General features: G+C 38.1%; 1 protein-coding gene across 6 annotated transcripts in view; it reads right to left on the bottom strand.

The window, feature by feature from the left end:
* Positions 1-24,996, bottom strand: part of ppp1r12a (protein phosphatase 1, regulatory subunit 12A) — a 76,417-nt gene that overhangs the window by 37,107 nt on the left and 14,314 nt on the right. The window lies entirely within an intron of this gene.

Here is a 24,996-nt window from a genome sequence, read left to right as displayed (position 1 = left end):
CGTGCTCCTCTCTTGAACACTTGCCTGTAAAATCTCCAGGTCTTACAGCTGGCTGCCTTGTCAATACCATAGACAAAGGGGGAAACACACTAACCAGCCTTACGTTCAGGGCACACGACTATCTAGTTGAAAACCTTGCCCAAATTTGGGCTGTTTACAGTACTGCAGTAGAAACGTGTGGGCGCTTTTATCAGGGCCTTGTCAAGCTTGTTACAGGAAACCAGGACTGTCCAAACAGTTGACTAACTTTCTGCGACTAATAAAATGTTGGTCAACCAAGCCTCTTCTAGTCGACTAACGGTTAGTCCCCATCCCTATTAACATGGTACAAAACGTGTTTAATCTGGAGACCTTTCATGGGCACCCAAATACATCTCACAGCCTTACGTCATTCCCGCCTCGGGATAATATGTGTCCTACCCAGTCCCCTTAAGGCAAGCAAGCTTTCCCTCTGGCCTCAAAACATAACATGTTTATTATAAGCCTAACCCAGCAATTCCCACAGCCCAACAATGGCAATCCCTTAATGGCTGTAATTGTTCAGGCCTGACAGGTGTGAGAGTTCGTGACCACATCAGTGAATGCAGTGCTGGACTTTGAGCTACAAGACAAGGGGAGTCTTGGAGAACTTGTGTAAAAAAATGTCAGTGTAATTTCCTTTCCGAAAATGCACAGGGTAACTGTAAGAATGTCATCAGTGTGTAATGAAGACAGATTTGGTATGTGAGCGTCAAACTGATCCAGACAGACATGAGGTATGTTTTTTACTTGATTGTTTGGCTATACGTCCAGGACACATTTGGGAGCTAATCTGTCAATTAACATCAGTAACAATAGCAAGGATTGCATCCAAATTCCACATCACGGATGGTTGCGGAAAGGCATGTACAGAGACCACAGACATGTAATGACTCAATAGTGAACAAGTTGTCACATCTCGGTTCAAAACTGTTTGACAGCGCTGGAGAAAAGCATGGATTAGAAACAGACATGGAGATACAGCAGATATATTATGCAGATATATAAAAAAAAAAGTGCAGTCTAGAATGTAGCACATGCATTTTTATTTTTTAAACACAAGTAATGTTGTCTTGTTTGCATTATTAAATTTTTATAAAGTTAGTTAAGGAATCTTACACTGGTTCAAATTAGGCAACTGTACAATATATGTTGGATGGACAATGTACGTAACGCAGGCACCATGTCTTACTCTTTGCATATTATTATATGATAGCCTATATGATTGAGTTATTTCTTTGTGCCGTTTTGATCCTCTCTCAGCAATGGATACTTGCTCAGTCGGTTCAGGCTGGCTTTGAGGTGTGCTTTTGTTAGTTTTGATGGACTTTGCCGACATGCATTGATCTTACAGTTTTTTTTATGCCGTGGTTTTAAAAATGTTGGAACAGGTTTGTAGTATTGCCCCATTTCGCTGCAATAATCATTTCACAGGTCTTGTGAATTACCTTGCTCTGAGACACATCCTCTCTCCTGGATATAAAATACTTCCAAATCGAGCTGATGTTAAATTTCTTTTTGGCACTAAATCATTTTTTATTCTGACCTGCATCCATATTTTCTTTTCTTTCCTCCCGTTCACCTATTCTGTTCTCTCACTCAGCTTCATCGTAATTTACTGAAAATACTGAGTGAGCTCTGATTGGTTAACATCTTAAACACGCCCACAAGAATGTTGGAGTATTCTGAATTAAAATATAAATAAAATCACAGTTTAGAAATCGCATGTGCTCAAATTGCGATTAAATGCACAGCCCTAAATTGCGGTCTTGAGGACTTACAATGGCTGCCGCATGTCCGTTAAGTCCATGAGACTGTAGAGTGTTCCATTTGTCATTTTAGGTTTCAGAAGAGTGCTCGCGAGTGCCCCCTTTGCGGTCGAAATGTGCCTTTGATGCGCACTTTTGCCGAGTCCGCACTGAAGCGAGCTCCACAGCAGACTTCTTACCGACAGTCAAAGCGGCGTTGCGTCACGAAAGTACGGACTCGAAGGAAGACTGCTAGTGTTTAGGGTGTCATTTGGGACAGGGCCTTTGTATTTCGTGTAAGGGCAAAAGAAGAGTTTGTTTACCAACAGAAAGCAGCTTGGTTTGAAAGTGATTTCTATGAAAACTGTGCTTCATTCATCACTACACTATTGACAAAATAAAATGCAGTAAAATGCCTGAAAATGTCACTTATGTGTCTGAACTATATGTAATATTAATAATGATACTTGTCTAAACACCTTTGGTCATAAGCAGAACTCCGCAGCTGAAAGCCATGTCGCTGATGGTAAAGGATAAAACTGCAGAACTACCGAGATGAGTGACGTTCAATTGAACCCAAAAGGATTCCTGTCTAAAATGTCAACAATAGACCACTTAAGCTGCTCTTAAGGAACAAGTGGTGAACTTCAATAGACAAAAGTACCACAAATACATCCAAACAGCTGCTGATCTGCCTTGCAACCAAATTTGTCAGCACCATGCTGTGTATGATCTGGTCTGACGCACTGCTAAAAATAGAGGGTTTCGGCCATGCACATGCTAAGTCTTGGTTTTACTCTTACAGTCGATGCCACAATGACAGATATGAGTAATTCTCTTTTGACGGTACTGCATCTCACTTCTTGCAGATAGACCTATGCATGCAGAATTCAATACGCAGTTAAGTGAAAACTGTCCCAGCAGCCAAAAGAGAATTTATATACTGCTGAGCAAGAGTTTAATTAGAGGTAGGATCAGTGTACAAACTGCCTACCTTTTTTTAGACTTTCAAAGATTGACCAGACATACGAGACCACAGTAAAACTGAAGGCCATTTTGTCCACATTTTCATTTCTGAATGACTACAGATGCTTGATTCCTGACTCAAATCAACAAGGATTCAGGCTTACAAAAATAATAAAAACAGACATATTCATCCTCTTATCTTCATTCAGAAATGGTTATGGACACTTATTGTAAAAAAAAATCTGAGCATTTTTCAGTGGTGATGCAAACAAATCACTGAATCAGCCTTTAAAACGGACAGAAATCGAAACAAACATCTCAACTCCACCTGGATTTTTCATTATTTAATTTAGACTTTCAGTTGTATATAAACAATGATCAATGCAAATTCATAGAGCTCATGAAATACTGTAAACGGAAGGTCAACCGTATTTGCTTGATGTGCAAGAACAAACCTCATAGGCCAGTGAGGTTTGCTTTTGTACGACAAGAACCTATGGTTGAGCTGCCACTGACCAAATTTGATGTGCTCTATGATTGTGGGTTATGTGAATAAATGAAAGCCTAAATTCAATCTGTTGATTTAAGATTAGCTCAGATTATGTCTTTTCAGAAGATTTGGATTAAACTGCTCCATTCATGTGGATTTATTTTTTTCAATGTCTTTATGAACTCTTTTGAATTTTAAATAAAAGGATAGAAATCTCTCTGGTTTCATTAAAAATATCTTCATTATCTTCACCAGGTTGGAGGGTGAGTAAATAATGAACTAGCCCTTTAAAATTAGAGATGCTTTTAAAAATAATCCATTTTATCATGCACAATATCCTCAATATTTTTCAGCTATTACACGGTCAACAAAAAAATAAAACATGAGCATCTGATTTGCTGTTTGCAGACCTGAGCACTTCGTCTTCATGTACGTAATGTACGTTTCATCATGTACTATAATAATAAAAGTGGATGTGGACAATAATGTGGATACACGGACAATATAATCTAATCTGATAGGTCTACAAAAGCCATACTGTTTTTCAAAAAATTTAGTTAGCAAATCTGAAACAGGACATGAGGGAATTTCCCATCAGAAGAGAAGAGACATCATGCACTCATTTCCCACAAGGCACTCTTCAACATTAATTCCTGAACATTGCAAACACATTAGAAAGTTTTTAACCAATTTAAGAAAGTTCTCTCAAATCAGGCCCACACCGATTAACACAAACGCATTAGGTTTTCAACCAATCAAGAAAGTTCTCTAAAATCAGGTCCACACCGTTTAACCCCTGATCACTTGAACCACTGAAAGTCCATTCCATCAAACATCAGTCTGCGAGAGCAAGGAAATGATTGGCTGCTGAAGAGCCAGATTGCTGTGGGGACCAAAAGGAAGAAGTGATGCCTCAGAGTATCACTGTACCCTAATGAAACCTGATCTTACACAGACCTCAAACTTCTACAAGATCAACCACATGCAATGTCAGTAAGTTAAAAGTGAAGTGTGTAATATGCAGAGACAGCTAAAAGTAAACCATTAGTAGGATGATTTCCCAGAAATTTAAACACCGTGGCACTATCAAAACATCACTCTGTTTGTTTGAGCATCATGACAAGCCTGATGCAGTTATATCGGCTTGTCCAATTGTGTAACTTCAAGGGTCAATGGAGAACGATGAAAGTGATTTGGGACACATGTCTGAAAAATAATAATGAATAGGAATTAATTATTTTTTGCAATTCTCTTTGGTGACACTACAAACAAGATTAATAAATACATGAAATTCATATATTTAAAATTAATTAATAAAATACTTTTTTGGATAAATTATTTTTGCAATTCTGTTTGGTGACACTAGAAGCAAGATTAATAAATAAAAATCAATACAATTAGAATACATTCATTAATAAAATATATTGTATTTTTAAATTGTTTTTGAATTACTATTTATATGATTTATTTTTTAATAATTGAATTCATATTATTTATATAAATATTTTTTTGAAATTCTGGTTGGTGACATTATAAAAATTAAATAAATAAAATTGAAAGGAAAATATAAAGAATACTAAACAAAATTATTTCGCTGAAGTATGCAAAAGGAAGTAAATGCTAATGCTCAACATGTCTGCATTCATAATAATATCCTGATGTTACGCACTATGGTAACAACTAGAGCCGTTTACAGAGAAGCATCAAAACACTCGAGTTTTAAACCATGGACATGAGTGATGATAGGGACATGACAAACCCCCAACAAAAGTGTCACATGAGATAACCTTCTCAGACGCTGTGAAAGAGAAGGTGGGACGCGACCCTTGCATCTCCTCAAACACGCCATTCAATTTGGACAAAACCAACAGCGCTGATTACAGAGTGTTATCTATAGATTAACTTAATAAAGGCACAATAAAGGATAAATATGGCTCAGATTACAGCTGAAACAATAAAATGCCCATCAGATTAGCCAGCCTAATCCTAACACAACACATTGAGAGCTCTGGCTACGCTGAGAGAGACAGGCAAATCTGCAGATCTGAAACATACAACTGACGTTCATGCGAAGATGAAGCCCTGCTTGTTTCCATGGAAATGAGGGCTAAAAGTGGAGGGGGAAAAAAGACAAGAGTTTGGTCACGTTGGCCCTTTGTAACTAACATAAATAAATAAAAGACGGGAATTCATTTAAAACACACCAGGGTTGTTCCAGCAGCCCCTGGAGACAGACTTTGCCGAGGGGAAGATGAAAAGAAAGTCTTACAGCTGAGGGCCAGAGGGGGTCCGACTTCTTTTGGAACAGCGGCGGTTGTGTTCTTCAGTTCGGCTTAAGCAAGCGCAATTTCTCATGGCCCTTTATGGTCAAACTCTGAACATATGATTACGGACCCCTGAACATGGGGTAAAAGTCTATCTGAACAAGCTGATGATGTCTCTACCATTGTGAAGCAACTGCTGCCAAATAATAAAACACTGTATGAATTGTCACTAAAGAAATCTTGGGTGCATTTCAAAAAACTAGTCAAGGGTAAAAACAATTTACCATTAAGATTATTAAATACATTTAGCTTTTTTGTTTGCTCAAATTTACAAAGCAATTCCTAATAGCGAAATTGTTGAGCCCAATCCAAATATTTGTTGATCAAATAGCATAAGCCTGTATTGGGTATTTATGGAAAGGTTTATTATTTACTCGGACTACTTGTGTCAAATTAACTAAATAGAGTCATGAGAAGGTAACAATATGCTATAAACAGACACAGAGAGAGAAGGCTACACCATTTATAATCACATCACAACTACAATTAACTATATCAACCACTACAAGACAAACCAGATGCATGGTCGAATAATTGAACCATCGCTTGCGGTTCAGAAAAAGGACACTGGGCTTTTTCCATACTTTAAAAGGAACTGTGAATTCAATCCACCAGAGTAGAGAGGAGTACAGCCTCCCCCACGCGTGCACGTGTGTGTGTGTGTGTGTGTGTGTGTGTGTGTGTGCGCGTGTGTGTGTGTCTATACACAGGGGCCGGTGACTGTGTGTGAAGCAACAGCAAACCCATGAGTGATTATCTCCCAAGTCATCACACAAAGCGTTTGGATCTAACTATAGCAGCACTTCACTTCAAGGGGAGAAGACACTTGAAGCCCCCTCCCATGTTACTTCCTCTAGTAGCCCCTGTAGACTCTCAGCTGAAAAATCGGGACACTTTCCCAATCCTGTAGTTCTTCCACCATTCCTCTATTGGCAAACAACAATCAAATTCGAATAAAAAAAACATACTAAAGGTCATGTATGATGGAAAAGAAAGACCTGATGTACCATGAAGACATATTTATGGAGTTAACAACACAAAATTCTTACCCTAGTCCGAACCAGACCATTTATAGAAATCCAGCACAGGGCTGGACAATAAGGACGGCCCGATAACCCTGAGCCAGCTAGAACGACGGTCAGGACAGTAGACGGAACTTGCCCGATCAGGCCAGTGCTGCATCACCACAAAAGTGCATCGTTTCCACGTGTTTTTAAGCTTCGCCAATTTAAATATTCAAGTACATGAAGATGCGAAAGAGAAGTAAATTCTGCACTTGCTGTTTGAGAAGTTCACACACATTCGAAGCACATGCCCAGAAAGCCGTGCCTCAGGCAGCACGCAAATACTGAATTGAGTCCTTAGCGTTGAGCCATGCAGTTGTTAAAAAAGAAATTGACATTCAAGTCACAACCATGAGCACATTAATATTAGTGCTGGGCGGTATACCGGTTCATACCGAAAACTGGTGTATATTTTTGTTATGATATTAATTTTGAATATACCGCCATAGAGATTTATTTAATTACACAACGTTCGGAACGAACGTTACGCTGCGCCGCGCGACACTGTTTCAGACGGACCCTTTACAATGTTGCACTTCTAAGCAGCGACTGCGAGGCGATGGTAAACAGCTTTGCTTTGGTGTTACGTTACAGGGAACATGGATGCTGCAGGACTAAGGCGTTATTTTCCTGTCAAATGTCGAGAGCGCATTATTGTAGCGCGAAAGTACATTAATATAATGCGCGAGCGCGAATCTCTCTGCTCGCGGGCGGAATATAATGTCCCGCGCTCTCAGATACACGCTGCTCTTGTTAGAATAGGTCTGTTTTCTCTGGGCTCGCTCAGAGAATCCTGCACTTAACATGTGTTCAGTATTTCCTGGTTATAAGAACGTTATTAGAACGTTAAGAAATAACAATTTTAGGTTATACTGGGTGCTATTCTATTCTACAATATTCACTAATGACAGTAAAATAGACCATCCTAAGTCAATTTACTGCAGTAATTCCTCTCTCAACCAGTAGAAAATGCTTTGAACACCTGATTATGCATGAAAAAAAACCGTCATAAACCGGAAAACCGGCATAATTTTGAAAGAAAACGTGATATAAATTTTTGGTCAAACCGCCCAGCACTAATTAATATATGACCATTCATGTCCACATAACACTTAGCCTAAGTACGTTGAGCGTTTTTACATGACCAATCTTATACTATGATTAATAAGTTAACCAATGTGTCATGTATAATGTATGTCAACAAGTCAATTTTAAATGACATAAAAGCAAATTTTATTTAAATTCAGGGATGAAAATCTTCACTAATAATCAGCCGGGGGGTTTTTTTGTTTTGCACATACAACATCAGTCAGTCAGTGACATAACTTATGCACTTTTATTTATTGTATCAAAAAGCATTTGATTGGGAGACAAAAGTGTAAAAACAAAGTGCACAGCATGTGTAAAATTATAAGCATTTCAAAGAAGGCTGAGCCTTATGGCTGCCATGTCAAAGAGCTTGAGAAGTTAAATGCTCTCGAGGTGTTTTCCACAGTTCATAGCTTAAAATTGTACCATTATATTTTTATCAGTAAATGTTATAAACAACTCAAATTCAGGAAGACCTTTGCAATAGCTACTACTTTTTACAAAGGGATTCTGCATTAAACTTCTACATTTAGAGCGAGCATGCACGTGTTAACTAAACAAAGCACAAAGGAGAAAGCTGCCAAATTTCCTAGAGTTCAAGAATGTTTTTCTTTCAAAGTAAATATTTGTCTCATATTAGAAAAAAAACTAATATAATTCATATGAGTTGTATAGCCTATTACAATTTATTATAAAATGTAACATTGTTGACAGAGCACATGAATATCTGAAAAGGTGTGCTGCTTCACTGGCTGAGAAATGTCTGCAGCTGGCAAAGCGATCAAGCCCAGAAGCAAGAGGTGGTGTGTGAGAGCCAACCGTCTTTGGCATTCCCCCGTTTAAGCGGCCAACTATGTACCCTTCAAATTCAAATTGCACAAACTTACTCCACTTCTTTGACTCTTGGTAAGGTGCTAATCCTTTAGAATGGGGAACTCATCAAATGGGTCATGGGATAAACTAAAGTTCTGGATAACACTTTAGTTTAGGGACCAATTCTCACAATCAACTAGTTGCGTATTAGCATGCATATTACTAGGATATTGGCTGTTCATTAGTACTTAAGCACGTATTAATGCCTTATTCTGCAAGATCATATTCTACAACCCTTTATCCTACCCAATACCTAAACTTAACTATCTTACTAACTATTAATAAGCAGTGATTAGTTGATAGTTAGTTTATAGTGAGAATTGGGCCCTAATCTAAAGTGTGACCAAGTTCAGCAACAGGTTAAGTCACCAATAGAGGGGATTCTTCACCCAGACAGGAAATTTCTCTGGTCATGACCTTTAAACCACTTGCACTTTTATGATATTTTTGTTGGTTGGTCATTATATGCTTTGATTATATGGAAAACGGTAGCTTGGATACACTTCAAAATATCTTATCAGTCTCAACAGAAAAAGTAAACCGCATAAGCCAAAATAAATGGTTTTATGTGGTGACAGCCAGCCAAACAGTATTCTCCAACTGAAATAAAAAAATCTTTGGACATTTAGTCAGGCAACATGACAATATGATTATACAATGAACATCAAGAGATATGTTAATTAACAGAGGTTAAGGCTCATCTGTAGCTCGTGACATAATTTGCTTAGCAAGTTTCTTTACAAACAGCAAAAAAGCTTCAGCAGGTAGCCAAGTAAGTTTAGACTTTAAAGCAAATATTTCTGCAAACCATATGCAAACTTTCTTTTCATGCGTTCTCATATCTTTAAAAAAAATGACATTCTGGCTATAGCCATCATGAAACGGATTATCTCATTCTAAATGTTTATTACCGAGCAGAACACATGATAACCTCTTGAACGAAACTCAAACAGTCCATCAATGGGCTGGTTCAAAATGCAAAATATCATACATGCGACCAAATAAAAACCGTAATGCTGCCTTCTTTTATGAGCCAGCACTAGCTCATTCAATAACAAAAGATAGGGAATACAGTCTAAGGTCAGATAACGCACATGTTTTCTTTAAAGGGAAATCCAATTCACTCCCTTATAAAGCAAAAGCAATGAAACAACGCAGCCTCTCCCGGACGTAAACGGCGACCCGCTCCCACCCCAGCCGGCTTGCTTTCTCCTGCTGCAGAGGCCAAAGAGCGAGGCTGCAGTCGGGACAAGCTCTATCATACCACTGGAGAAATTCCCAGATAAGTAACAGCACAGCTCCGAGCCCTGAGCCAGCCAGAGCCCCGCCTGCTCTTTCTACATCACCAACACACCAGCATATAACCACTTCCTGAAAAGGAATTCCTTCTTTCCTGTGTTAGTGTGTGTGTAGAACGAGAAAACAGCAGCACACAGAAAGAGAGAGAGTGCGCATGTGCAACTAAAACAGAGAAAGAATTAGAAAGAATTCAAAAGAAATAAAATACATTTTATGTATTTGCATACTGGATATTTAATTGTGAAATATAATTTTTCTATTTGAATATAAATTTGCATTCTTCTAACACTAACTTAAAGAGATAAAGCTGCTATAAGCTGTCTTTAAAAGTGCAGGTGTAGATGTGCAAAACAATGTAACAACAGCTGTGTGTTCGTGCATGACAATGAAAGTTCAATTACCTACAGGTTTTCACAAACTACTACTCTACTAATAATGTTACTTACTACAAAATTTCCTTTAAAAGCTTTCAAAATGAAGTTATTTGTCTTTTTATGCGCACACGGTACATTATAACACATTGTCTAAATTCAGTATTTAAAACTGTTGACTGTTTGTAGTATAAAACTGTTTTGTTGTAGTATGTATTTTTAATATCCACCATTTATTGGTTATCAACCACTAAACAAGTATTAACAGTTTATCGTTATCTGCAATTTTTGGAGTCTGATTATTGGTACAGTAAAAAAAATACTAAACTAAAGTGACGATTATTTTTTTTAATTACCATAACAGCATAAAAAAATATACAAACAAACTATTTAAAGATATATAAATATAGATTAAAAAACAATGCAAAAAGGTTTTTTAAATCAATTTTTAAAAAAATTGTCTAATTCATGTAATGAGAATTGGGAGGTTTAGGGTAAAATATGACGTGCATATTGTTGACAGGTTTTGTGAGATTCACTGTCAGAGGGAAAGAGGACAAAAAAGCTACTGCTCTACTGCAGGAGGCCATAGAAAGGGGTACAGCTGGACTTGAGGGGCGGGAGCGCAAACGCCTTACTTCGCCTCGCCAGCCGCTGACGACCATATATGGCCCTGGGATTCCCATGGAAAAAGAGATGGCATTGTAGAGGTAGAGGGAAATTAAGGAAGAGATTGTATACGTTGCACTTCAGCTTACACCCAGCAGCCAAAACAATACCAGCCGGCAAAAGCCATGTGTGCTTCTTTGGGCTGTGGCCATAGAGGGGGTTGGTGGCTGGTTGTATTACATCTAAACTGCTAGGGTGAATAGTACATTAGTATAATGCTGCCCCAGTCCAGGGATTTACACTATGGAAGAAAAATAAAGCAGACAAATTGCAACAGTGACATTTCTCTGGAAGTGTCAAGGGCCGTTCACTCAGATAGTGGTTCAGGGTGTTGCACACTACAGGGAAAGCTCAAACAAAGCCTTTGACACAGAGGAATAGGGCATTTCAGAATGTTTGTAAACAATAGGCACCAAAATACTTCCGGGTGGCAGAACGCGAGCGGCTTCTACTGACCAACTGAAGAGATCCAGCTGGCTATTGTAAACGGTTACATAGTTAAAATCATTGTTGTTGATCAAAGTTGAAACGATGGCGAAAACGTGTTGTGTTTGGGGTTGCGCCGCCAGATATACAGCAAAAGGTGTAGGGTTTTATCGATTTCCTTCAGAAAAAAGTAAATCTATCCAGCGGAACCTGTGGGTGAGAAGGTTAAAGCGAGTGGACGTCGTCAAAAGTGGTGCATGACGTCTTCTTAGCGCTTCCCGGCGCTACACATTAACTGTAATTATGAGCCGATTTAAACCCAACCATTTTTAATACGTGGGTCATTATAACTGACCTTCTCAACTACTTTCTATACTTTCTCCCGCCCGCAACATTTATGTTTTGTCCCGCTCCCGTCCGCAAATAGACTTTTTTTCTGTACCTCCGAATGCTTTCAAGTTAGCCTTCGCCATCATACACATCAGCATAAATGCTCCTGATGATTTGTTATTAAATAATCACACAAACCACTGTTATAACAAAGCAAGCAGATACTGCGTGCATGGTTTGGCATGACTGAATGCGCTCAAAGTGCAAGCTCTCTTAATAATTCCTAAAAAGCTGACATCAGTTCATCGCGATATCACTAGGGCTGCAGCTATCGATTCTTTTTGTAATCGATTAATCTAGCATTTAGTCGATCGATTAATCGAGTAATCGGATATTTTTTTGTGTGTGTTTTATTAACAGAATAGTTATATTAAACTTGTGTCTATTTCAGTTAAAGCTGTTATAAGTTATATACTATAAGTTATATAGTATGCAAGTTATAAAGCGATCTCATAAGTGAATGTTCCTTTAAGATGTTATAATATAACCACTCTAAGCATCTAAGCATATTTGTGTATTCTGGTAGTTTAACACTGAAGAAGAGCTGTAACGTGACGTGTTGTTGAACACGCAGTAAAAGCTGACGCACTTTTTGTTCCGTGCGTATTAACTGAAAAATGAGTACTCCGAATCTTTATTAAAAACCAACAGGCTGGGGACTTTAATTTTTTGTTGTTGTCTGTATTTGGCAGACGTGAAATACAAACAAGGTCTCGCAAAGACTGCAATACAATACTGAAATTATTGTTGCGTGGCTATATAAAAGTTTAAGCATATGTGATGCATTGCTGCAATTGGTCTGACTGGCGTGTGTGTGTGTGTGTGTGTGTGTGTGTGTGTGTGTGTGTGTGTGTGTGTGTGTGTGTGTGTGTGTGTGTGTGTGTGTGTGTGTGTGTGTGTGTGTGTGTGTGTGTGTGTGTGTGTGTGTGTGTGAGTGTGAAGGGGTTCTTTTTTTAGGCTATACTCTTGCAATTGAACGTGATAGTTACGTTTACTACTTAAAAATGTCATCAAAGCTAAAAATCATATCTAGTCAAACCGCATCACGACATCGCTACAAATACAGTATGGGATTAAAATCAGCGAACATCAATAGGCTTAGACTACGTTACCTTGTTTCAGCGAGTTAAGTGTATTAAGTGAATTAAGTGTGTAATGATCCCACACTTTAGACAACTTCTGCCGTTTATTTACATATTTATTCTCCGCCATCGCGCCAACTAAATTCAAAATATATGCTTCCTGAACAGGTCCGTGTGAATAAACGGACCGTGTGAAACAATCAAATCCCTGCGCGTCATATAGTGCGCGTCATAGGAATTTAACAGGGCTTCGAGGCAGAGTTTTTGCTCGAGGAATTTTTGTAATCGAGTAACTCGAGGAATCGTTTCAGCCCTAGATCTCACACATCTCTGTTATTATCAATGAAGCTGACTGGACAATGAATCTTTCATAATATATACACTTTATTTTTTATAATTAGAGGATATGCCAGCATACAGAATTCAGCTCTGAACAAAAAGTCAGTTTTGAGCAGTGAGAGAAGACCATAGACATAATAAATACATAGACGCCCTATTGTCCGCTTTGGAAAGTTGCTGCGATACGTCAACGCGTCCGCCATTTTGTGGAGGGCAAGACTGTCCTGTAATCAAATGCAAATAAACGGTGAGCTGCGGTTTTTCTGGATAAAAAAAAAAATACATTTATCAACTGATTTCAGTGGTTTGTACGTGGTGTACAAAAAGTTCCATCTCTAGTTTTTTAAAATCTCGATAGTTAGACTTATAAAATATTTTTCTTAATAAGGAATTGTCAAAGCTCAGGCTTGTCATGTAGGCTATCTGGCTTTTTATTCTTGGTTAAGAATTGTGAAGATTTAATTTAATTTTTACATTAAATTAAATAAAGTTTTCTTATTGTGGAAAAAGCATTTTCTGTGATCGACCCGATTTTAGCAATAACAAAGATAACTGATGGATCCTTTATGATAATACATCTGATATAGTACAACTACAGTGCAATGGAAATAGTAAAATAAGATAAAGTGAGAAGTAATAGTAAATAGTTTAGTCAATAAAATAAACAAACAGTATACGGCAAATAAAATAGTAATGAATAGTATAATAATATAATATCATAAGTACATAATATAATAATACAAATATTGATAATAGCATATAGTTTATGTATAATACTATAATAATAGCAATGGAATAAGGAATATCAATTACAGTATATAGACAATAAAAATAATAAGTTAAATAGTGACTATGAATAGTACAATCATTTAACAGCATAGCTGTAATAGATTGATAATTGCAAGTGGTATAATATTACAATAATAATAAGAACAGCAAATACAATGTAATATCAATTGCAGAATAATATAGACAATATGAAAAAAATACTAAACATGATAATATTGATCATTAAACTGATATTTAACATAAATATTTGTGTAATTGTATTTTATATAGGCCTACAGTGAAGAGAATGTATATATAAAATAATTTATATATTTTAAGATATTCCTACATAAGCTATATAAATGTATATATATTTCTCTATATGGCTCTGGGGGAGACTATCTTAAATGCTTCTGATTGGCCATTGCTTTCAAGAAATCAACATATATGTCTGTGATTGGCAACATCGCTCAACGCTGCAAACATGATATAAAAAGAAACTCAGGCCTGTAAATCGTTTCTATTTTGTTTTAGTTGTTCTTGTTGCTTTTCTGCAACAGATGAATAAAAATGTATTAGTTTCTATACGTTTTATTCATAGATATTTCTAGTTTGCAGGAGTCCCGCGAATCGTTTTATTCTCCCGCAACCCGCACACACACAGTGAGTGCATTACCGCCCGCGCTCGCACACGGCCATCAAATCTAGTCCCGCGCCGCACTCTCTTGCGTTGGGAGTGCACAACTCTAGATCAAAGAATCTAAGCTCTAATGATCATGTTAACTTTTATGGAATTTCCATCACGTCTGTTTTTTAATCAACTGTTGAAATTTAGATTAGACTACTGCCGACGGTGTGTCTCCCTTCCAAGCAATTTACTAGTGTTGCCATAGGAACGCTTCGGCTTTTGCCACCCGGAAGAACATCTATTACTGTTGTGACGTCATGGTGAATTGTCGTATAGGTACAATCCGTTTGGGTATGGATGGGAACCCTATAAAATTAACAGCTTCTTTCAGAGCTATATTCTTATGGGCATCGTTCTGACATACAACACAAAATCACTTTCAGGTAACGAGTTCGAATCCCATCTCGTAGTCCTATACCAATCTGATGCTCAAGTTCCAGTAAATAAACTTCCGAAAACAATTTTTAATTCAAGGCAAATCAGTGAAGGTAGTGCAGTTGTGCAGCTGTTTTTGAGCAAGTGGTAGATGAAGTGAGCTAAAATAAACTCTACCTTAGCAAGAGCTTGTTAATGGGTCAGCACCCTCAAAAGGTACACCTTTGTAACTTGTCTATTAAGTACCTAAAAATACTAAGAAACTTTGAGTGTACTGTCCCAATGAAAGCTAAAGGTACATTTCTTCTGAAGTCCATCAATCCATATTTATTATCACAGGAAATATAGATCAGTCAATAATGGGTGGTCGCAACAATACGGTTTGTTTGAATGTGCATGGTTATAGGTCCGGTCAGGTTTGAGGGCTTGTAGCAGTGTCAGCGCCTATGATCTGTCATGCTCCAGGGAGCTGCTTAATTACACGTCCCTGAAAGACGAGGGTTAGGAGATGCTAAGAGCCAGCTGACTGTGTGGCTTCATCCACAGACGGAGCTACTGGCGACGATGACAGGACATGGATCACTGGAAGGAAGGAGGCAATGAAAGAGAGAGCAAGAGAATGGACATTTTGAATGTTTCATGTTGATTCAGAAGTCTTCAAGGGGGAAAGAGTGAAAACATTTGGAAACGTGGAAGTTCGGGGAGAGTGGATGATTGTGTTGTTGAGCATTTGACATGAATACATAGGGTATATTTTTAAGGGGGGCAGGGGGTCCAGGTAATTTTCAAACCAAGTGGAATACAGTAAATTCGATTTCTGAAAGAACTGGAACCAGCTCTTACGGACAAATTTTGGTTGCCCATTTTCGGCAACCCTTCCATTTTGCTCTATGTCAGGGCTCTAACCCTTGCTAAACACACATAGACACGCTAAATCAAAGTCTTAAGGACTACTAGAAACACCCAGGCAAGTGTGTTGTAGTAGGTTGGAGCTAAACTCAGCAGAAAAGTGGCCCTCCAAGAGCAGGAAAGGACACCCCTACTGTACGCCCTAGCGAACCATCCTTCCCAATTGAATCAAGTGCGTAGTAGGGATGTGACGGTGAGGATATTTTCCCACCGGTTAATCAACGTTTGACAACACTATTAATACCGGTCTCATAGGCGGGGGTTTTTAAATCGCTAATTTCAAGGCAAACGTGAAATATCTGCACCGGCATTCATAATGGTGCAGAGCAGCACTGTTTTGTTGTTGTGTTTTCCTTTAAAGGTGCCTTGTGTAATATTCGCAAAAAAAATCTATTCATACTCCACATTCCATACCAGATGGGGGCAGTCTACCTCCAGAAAGTGAGTTGATCTACTCTAGAGTAACAAACGAGAAATGAAATAGTCTCTATGCTCCGCCCCTACCTTCACAACGACCCTAAAGCCATAGCCGAAGCCAACTCCTAATAGAGGACGTTTTGAGTCCAGAGGAATGTTGGTTGATGTCAAGTGATGACATCTTCAAGCTACTCCCCTTCACCAGTGAATGTTCATATTCATTTTGTTCATATTACATTTTTATTGTTAGTTTGAATTACATTAATTTGACAGACAGCATTCGCTTCTGTTGACCAAGCTAGCGCCATTCAGAGCTGCCAACTCTCACAAATTCACCGTCACCGATTCTGTCAATGTTATTACGCAATTCAAACAAAAAATACTGTTTTGGTGCTTGTAAATGTTAACGTTACATGACAGATCCTTAGCGCACAAAAACCGATCATCTCTACTAGTTAATAGTAAAAACACACGAACACTGTTGAAAGATACAGTATGCTACAACTTACCAAAATGTATTCTTCATACATAATACCGACCAATCATTTTTTTAATCAGCGTGCAGAGGTCAATAACATAGCTGGAGAACAAATATGTCAGATTTACCTCAGGAAAGCAATTTAGTAAACATAATATAGCACACGTAGTTCTCATTACACCTTTCAATGTAGCCATCGCTAACTTTAGAACTTATATCGAACAGCCTTCTATACATTTCTATGTTATAACTTCCCGAAAAAACTAAACAAACATAAAACAAACTTCTAGCGAAATACTAACAGCATCTTACTTACAAATCCAAAAGAAATGTTGTAAGTTCGGAGTCAAACCTCAGTTCTTTCATTTCCATTAGTTGTCTCCAACGATGGAAAGCAGTGCCAATATTAACTCTGGTTCTGCTCCTTTTTTTTTATCCGATTTTATTTGTGATTCCGAGCGCGTTTTTTTCCCTGCAGCGGGTGGTTGTGGTAAGGGTCTCTTGCCAAGGGCTTCAGCCATTCTTCCGCTCTCTTCCCTGAACTGAAGTAGTGGGCTGTACTTTCCACACGATTGACATCAGGTTCAAGTACGCCCACAAGCTGTGCGACTTATTAGTGTATTGCAGTTTGGCTGGTGTTGCCCGCATACCGCCTCCCATGGCCGAAACTGGTATTATGACATCTGTCGGGCCGGGGCTAGTAATTTAGAATGCTAATTCAGGTTGATATCTCTGCAACACTATAACTTTTATTTTTTTTAATGACATCATCACCCTTATTTCTTCTCATTCTTTTGATCAGTGTAACTAATTTTTTGTATATTTTTAACTCAATTCTGACATGGCACCTTTAAGAATAATAGGCTATTGAACTCACCATTCAAGCAATACGTTCCGAATTGGCACTAATTTGAAAGTGAAACTAAAATGCGCAGAGGCGCATGTGGCAGCGTTTTCAGTTCATTCCTATGGAAAAACACTTGCACTATTCTGCTTGCTCCACGCCCGTGGACACGTGCGGCCGTGCGCATTTTAGTTTCACTTTCAAATTAGCGCCAATTCTTAGCGGATTGCTTGAATGGTTAGTTCATTAGCCTATTATTCTTAATGAAAAAAACAAGTACAAAGTTCGCTTAAAAAGGTGCTTTTACATTTCGCTCTGACACCAAATATTCCAAAGTCATCTTGTCAGTCAGCTCCTCACTCTCGTGATGAATGAAATCTGACTCCTGCTGCTGATCTGTGCTGCGATTCTCGCTCGCCTCGCGATTTATTGAGCAGATACGTTCAGTTTAATAGTGTCTGTTCTCTAACTGAACTACATGATATTTATTGCCACGGTGGGCAAGTGATGTAACCGGTGTTGCTTCGGAACAGCGGTAACACAGACTATCGTAGCAAGCTTAGTGCGTAGGCATTAAGATGATGCAAGTCTGGTCCAAAAGTTTACATGCATGCAAAGAAGGGTGATTTACAGCCAGCTCTAGGGGTGGATGAAGATCACATTTAACGCCTTGGTGAGGAAATGAAAAAATAAACACTTACTTCCTGTTCCACTGACAAAGGTTTTTTTTCAACACCCTTTTCCACTCTCACAACTGAATGACCACCTCCACCCATTACTGTCTGATAAACCCATACTCAAACAAATGGCAAAAAGAACACTCCTAATAAATACACACAAATAAGAAAGAAAAGCTCAGGAAAAAGTCAGAAGCAGCTGATCTTCACCCCAAGTCACTGCTGTACCATTGCAATTTTGGATTTAGGTGTATAAATTTGTGTACATGTTTTCCCTCATCCACTTGTATTCCTCATCTCCAATCTGTGTAAAACCCAAACAAGCATTCCGACATCTGGTGACTACAAGCTACAAGCTCTAAACATTTGATTGGCTCCATCTGGACAAGAGCGTGATTCACGATCACATCAGACCGCATGACGTTCCACGCCCACACGCGCTGACAGTCATTAGTAAATTGCTAAGACACTGACCACGGCTGATGTTCCTCCGTTGTGACTCAACTATTGGTGGTTGTAATAAAACACTCGGACCGTGATTGCATGCCCACCTTGAGTGTGACCACCACATGAGAGTGACCAGGTCGTAACAATCGGTGTTAAGTAAGGGACACACATTTTGACTGCATAGCTCTAAACATTATTTTAATGGTGTGTGTGAAAGTAAAATAGCATGGTCAAAGTGAAATAGCAAGATCAAGGTGTTGCTGTGTTAGTCATTGTGGCTTCTCATTTCCTGTTTTTGTCCCCGTCATGCCATTTACATCTACTATATGTAATGTAAACAACATTTACAACTAGGGGTGTGACAGTTATTATATAACCATGAGACCATCGGTTATAGTTTAACACAGTCATTAGAACTCTATAACCGGCAAAACCGTGTTATTAAAATATTTTTTACAAAAAAAATGAATCATACATTTTTTAAATACTAATATCAGCTTACGAGGGAAACGGAGGCGGAGTTGTGCTTCGGAGGCTGCTACTTCTGGAGCAGCCTTCTGGTCTGTGCCCCTTTACCGATCACAGCGCGCGCTGACACGGAGTAAAGCCTTGTTTATACTCGACACGTCCCCTCGAGCGCGAAGGTTCGCGCGGCAAAAATGACGCGTTAGGTGCGCAAGACCGGCAAGACTCCATTTCGCTTGGCTGTGTGCACGTTTTTTTTTGTAACAGCACGCGTGGCATCGCATCCGAGGATGAATGACTTCAAGCCGAATCTACCCGAGCATGTACGTCTCACCGCAAAATTACAGTTCATTATAAAGTTTTTTTTTAAGGTTTTGTTTACTGTGTGTGATTTAAAACAAAGCACCTTCATTGCAACGTTTTTTGTTAAGGATTTGTTTACTGTGTGTGATTAATTTAATGGAAAGCACATTCACTTCTAGTTGTATTGCTGTTGATTTTAAATAAACGTAGAGCAAGCAGCTAATCAGTGTCTGCTCGTTTAGTCAAACTAAGTTCGTCTGTTCTATAACAGACGAACGTTCCCCCCGGCGGACGACGACGACGGTGACGGTTATGTTATGAACCGACACATTTGACTCACGTCATAACAGTCATCACCAATTCTGAAACCGGCACACCCCTATTTACAACTAAACATACAGGGAAATAGTGGATTTAAATTTTTCATATTTTTGCAGGAATGTGTCAAAGAATAATGCAACTTCTCAATAAGGGTTCTAGCATGCTGACATAGTGCAAAACCATTCTCGGAGAAGTAGCATCAGTTTTATAGCACCTCTGCTACAGCACCACCTTCAACAAATTATAAAACAAGTGGTGGACTTCACTTGCTGTGAGCAATACTACAAAGAAAATATTTGCTAAGAGATCTCTATTGGACCTCTATTACTGATCTGACATCACGTAAAATCTCTATATCAGTCTAGAAATACATTGCTGCATTAAAGAAAATAATCAGTATTGTCAGATGGGTTGAATCTTGCACTAAAGTATGCGAGTAGCCAGAGTGAGAATTAGGCTATGTAAGATTCTGTGTGCGTTTAGGCAGGTTCAATGCGATCTATGTAAGGATGTGTCTTCATGATGCAATTAGAGCAAATTTCATTTGTGAGTGGGCAATAAGCAGCACACATCTAAAAGCTGTCGGTCTCTCGCTGTTTGAAGAGATGTGTGGCACATCATTAAAGATCTCTGCAAATAGTTAATCTAATTTTTGTAAATAAGCCACTCCGATTCGGCTGTTTGAAAGTGGTCCCTCACTTCCCAAAATAGTTTGAACTGTTCTATAAACACATTTATAGGGTAAATTTCAGGTAGAACTTATTTTTCACAGAAGTGTTCGTTTTAGTACTCTTTGAGGTTTGGGAGAGATTTTAACATGTTTTTTTTTTTTTTTACTTTCATTACAATATAAAAACACTGAACAAAAGTTAATCCGATTCCCAACAGATAGATTTAAAAAATGTATTCCTGAAATGAAGTGTGAGGATGGGCTGAGAGAAACGCATTGAAGGTACGAAATAAAATCAATTTTGCGATATCACTTAGTGTGATTGTGAAATCACACAGACTGCCATTTAAATAAATAGTGGCACACTGGCACTGCTCATCTACAAAAGCCCAAAGGCTTGACGTATGAAAATGAAGAAATTAAGACTTAATTGTACAGTTGTACTATAAACCTTATTTTCAAGTAAAGGAATAAAAAAAAATATTCATATGCTTTTGTAAATTACTTTTAAATTTGCACACCGCCAACAAAATCACCCCACTGATTCTAGATTGATTATTTCTTTCCAAATATTCAACTCATCGGATGAACATTCCTGCATTTCTCCATATAGCAATATATAACCGCAAAAGTGAATATCAAAATATCATTTTTTTTCCATTATCGTTCGGCCCGATAAGTTAACTTTGATGTGCAAACCTACACACTTTCAATATTGACTAGTTAGTGTGTTGTCTGTAAGATTTAAACAATGATAGATGCCTAATGTGCACACATTAGGATGGTTTAGGGCTCACCTGACCCAAATCAGATATACATTTAGGTTCTACGTTAACACAGTTAAAACACTAATTAAATCACTGCTACTAGACACAAAAATGTATATAGACTAGTCTACCATCATGACCTATCCCTATTAGTTAGACTCAAAAATATTCAGCAGCAGCTCCTTGGCCTGCTTCTGACAATAACATTTAAGCATTCTATGTTGACTCTTTTACAAACTAGCGGGACCAAAGACTTGAATTGAGTTGCAAGCAGTTAAGAATCCATGCATGCTATTTATCACTATCCTGCAGACTCTTGGCCAGCCGGAGCAAGTGAGCCCTGCCCTTACAGCCTGTTGAGGGAAAAAAGAAAGAGAGACAGGCATGCAAAGGAAAACGTAAGCTGATGTCATTTCACTTGGACCAAGGGCAGAAGACATGCCTCATGAGGAGAGACCCAAGTGGTTCCTCAGATGTTTTTTGAAAACTTCCTTGGAATTCTGTACACCGAAACACCAGGACTGTGTCCAAAATCACCCAAAATACCCCTATATAATGACAGGACAGCCATTTTTAGTGGTGTGCGAAACAATAGTGGACATTATTGAAATTAAATTTAATCATTGGCGGTGATTGTTTTAAATCAAATTCTCTATTGAGGTGGGTACTTTAGGTGTGTGACCATGTACATGTTGTATCAATTTGTTTTATTTATGTATGAATCCTTAATCACTTGTTTTATGTCTGGATACCAGTGTCAAAGATGAATTTCTCTCCAGTAAATCTGAACAGACAATAAAGTCAAATCTGTTGTGTCGGAACAACATGGATGGTGTCCGCATCCCTTTCACTGCACTCCATATTCGCTCATTCGTTTTCATTCACTCCCTCAAGTTGACTAAATTAGTGGATTGATGTAGGGAATAGTGAATGAGGGTATAGTGGGTGATTTACTATACAAGCAAATACAGAAAGTGCCAGCATTGAGTAAAAACATGACAGCCACAAAGGTTCAGGATGAATGTGACAATGACTAGGGCTGTCGCGGTGAAGGCTCCACTTTTTAAGGTTCAGCTGGCCAGCAATGCTTCACTTTTGGGCAAAGCTGAAGCAATGCTTCACTTAATAGAGACAAATGCCATTGATATAATGCGTGACTCGCTGCTTTCCCCCCACGGATTCCTTGCACTGTGTAATGCTAACCAGCGCTGACGCCATTCGTGGTAAATACCCTTACACGTTAAAAGGATGATAGCCTACGACAAATATTTCGCTTTCCTTGGAAACGGATACCTTTTCACGAATATACATGACTGGACTTCAAAGACAGACGCAAGTAATCGCACGCGCTCAGTCGATCACATTCACTGTCTGTTTAGGCTTAAGTCCAAATCCACGCATTCCTCTGCGGCTGGCCTGTCATAGCGCGGTACTGCAATATTGCGGTTATCGCGACAGCCCTAACAATGACAAGAAAAGCGACAAATAATCAGACTACAAGCAATAGTACAAATAAATACAATAGAACAAACATACAAATTAAATAAACAGTGCTTTTCAGTTTGGTCTAACAGTAGTTTACAGGTACAGAAATTGAATAAAGTAATCACAAGTAAAACACTGCATTAGTGATCGACCGATATTGATTTTTTATAACCGATACCGATACAGATTATTTGCATGTGTATGTGCCCGATAACCGATATGCAGAACCGATATTTATTTACTGTTATACTTCTGTTTTTGGCACAATTATTACAACACAAATTAACTGAACAAACCATTTTATTTATAACAATCACTCCCTCCTTGCATACAAAAAAAAAAACCTTTATATTTATACACAAATAAATAGAGCGGTCTGAGTCCAAAAAATAAAGTGCATTGTTACTAAGTGTCTTTGTTTAAAAATAAAAGCTTTGATGAGGTAAAAAATAAAGCACAAAAACTATTCTAACATATTTGGATATGTTTATTTGTTTTCATAAATGGTAAACTAATCAAATTACAATAAAAACATTTATATTATTACATTATATAATCTATATCTAAATTATACATATCATTTATAAGCATCAGCAGCAACAATGTTAACAATAGGCAAAATAAATGTTAAAAGTCTAATGTTTTCATATGGAAAAAATAATTGACAGGGGAGTCATATCACCTTTGCAGAAATGTAATTCATTTTAAACAGTTTTAGAAGGTTTATGTGCCGTTTAATAGGTTTAAACTAAGAGTGAGGAATAATTCACTGGGTAATATTAATTCACTGCATAATATTAGCTGGAATAGCCTATAACATCAGGAAAGTAACAAACAAAACAGCATATACATCATTGCATTTTCCAACTAGTATGTTATTAATTATTATTAATATTTTTGTCGGTCTAGATCATGAAATGCTTTATGACAAAGTGCTGTTTATCTATGCATTTACACATAACTATAACATTAGGCTATACGTTACTCAACCACGATCGCGCGTGCAGATAATAAATAATTAATTTCCACAAAGCGGTATATTTAGATGTGTATTAGCGAAATAATTGCTATATAGTAAATGATAATATAATCTAGGGTGTTTAAACAAGATAATCTTGTCAAAAGTTTCATTCAGTCGCCGTGCTCGAGCATTCCTGATCATCAACCCAGTGAGTGCTCAGCAATATGAACGAACTTTTTTTTCGAGACTAATGGTGAGCAAATACAACAGATAGAGAATTAAATTCAGCGCTTTTATTTTCAACATGCACTCATTCATGTCTGTTGTATTTAATTCATGTAAAGTTACGTCTTTATTGGGGCAGGACATGACGGATTACGCTACGTGGCTCAATGAGTTCGTCTCAATTTTTTAGAACCAAGCTGCATAAATAAACTATATCAGGCATTTATGTCTCAAATCTCATTTCTGCATGTCTGTTATGTTAAATAAAGTTGAATAATTAAAGCAAAGCAAGTAGAACATATACTTTACCTGTGCACAGAGTTGTTATTGACTGATCTCCTCAGACGCGGGCTGCAATGGCGGAATTCTCAAAACGGCCACAAGATGGCGCCGTTTATCGGAAAATCCGATATTACAAAACCGATTCCCGATTATGGGAAAATGCTTAAATATCGGGAAAAATATCGGTAAACCGATACGTCGGTCGATCACTACACTGCATAGTCATCACTGTATAAATAGGCTATAGATTAATCTTTATTCAGTCAGGAGCAGCAAATTAAGACACCAAATAAAACATAGCTAACAAACTATGTTTACGAGGGTACATGCCAAGACAATTTTGTGTGAATATGTGCGGTTAAGAGCAAGACGACGTAAAATAACTCAATTCAGTGTTTGCACGCTAACTGAGATGCGAACTTCTGGCCGTGGGCTTCGGATGTTTGTTGCGAACACAAAAATTCTCAAACAGCCCGCGATTACTGAATTGAGTGAATATTTAAATTGACAAGGCTTAAAACACATGCAAATGATAAACTTTCGTGGCGATGCAGCACTAGCCAAATAGGCCAAGTTGTTTACGCTGGCCCCGGGGGCCATCGGGCAGTCCTTATTGTCGAACCCTGACATTGAAAGCTACTGGATTTACAGCAAATATGCTCAATGTATTCTTTTTTACAATTTCCAGTAAAAAGTTGCTGAACTAAATTACATTAAGCAGCAATCACTCAATAGTGATTCTCTCAAATAAATGGCTCATTACCGT

The sequence above is a fragment of the Siphateles boraxobius genome, unplaced genomic scaffold (genome assembly GCF_051911475.1).
Source record: "Siphateles boraxobius isolate OS27281-9 unplaced genomic scaffold, OSU_SipBor_1 19, whole genome shotgun sequence".
Lineage (NCBI taxonomy): Eukaryota > Metazoa > Chordata > Actinopteri > Cypriniformes > Leuciscidae > Siphateles > Siphateles boraxobius.
This window is presented reverse-complemented; position numbering and strand designations above follow the sequence as displayed.